Source organism: Dipteris shenzhenensis, chromosome 5 (genome assembly GCF_047967505.1).
Source record: "Dipteris shenzhenensis isolate YYH24624 ecotype China chromosome 5, Dip_SZ_1.0, whole genome shotgun sequence".
In the NCBI taxonomy this organism is placed as follows: Eukaryota; Viridiplantae; Streptophyta; class Polypodiopsida; order Gleicheniales; family Dipteridaceae; genus Dipteris; species Dipteris shenzhenensis.
Window position 1 is genome coordinate 56,342,866 of NC_141600.1, and position 812 is coordinate 56,343,677.

An 812-nucleotide genomic window follows, 5' to 3' on the forward strand; every position below is an offset into this window, starting at 1 on the left:
TGGTATTTAATGCTCGATCGACCACACAAAGCATATCCAATGGGCACAATACTTTTCCTACGCCTCAACCTCGGTGGTATTGACTTGTTTTCAAAGATGCACACCCATCCGATAAGTACTTGGTCAGATAACACACCTAAGGGCGTTTTTTTTACGGATGTGCATATCATTAGGGGGAAAACGGTGTATAATGCGTGATCGACCATGCAAAGCATATCTGACTTGTGTGCAAAGTGGAGCCCCCATCCGATAAGTACTTCTTTAAATAACACACCTAGGATTGTGTTTTTTATGGTTGTGTATGACACTGAGGCACAAATGGTGTTTAATGCATGATATACCATGCAAAGCATAGAGGATGGGCACAAACTCAACGTACATGTTATTGAGTTGCATGCAAAGTGGCATGTCCATCTAATGAGTACTTGATCAGATAACTTCTCCCACCAATAAATTAAGTGCTAATTGAAAATTATAATAAATGAGTAGATTATTAAAAAGAGACTAATATTTATGTAATTGTTGCTACTGCAGCTTGCTTGCAAAGGACTCTCACAAAGGAGATGGCTATAGATTTTGTTCCAGGGATGGATGCGATTTTATGTAGCAAAAGAGAATTAGTTGCATTTGCTACAATCCATGATAGTGATCCCAATTCAGTTTGCCACTTTAGAAGGCGAAGATAAGGTGGCAGTTACTGTATCAAAGATTCTTAGCACACATGTTGAGCTAAAGTATAAATGTGGAGATATGGAAACACTTGGAGATGTTATGCCCTACAATACATCCAACAAATCATTTATAGCATGGGA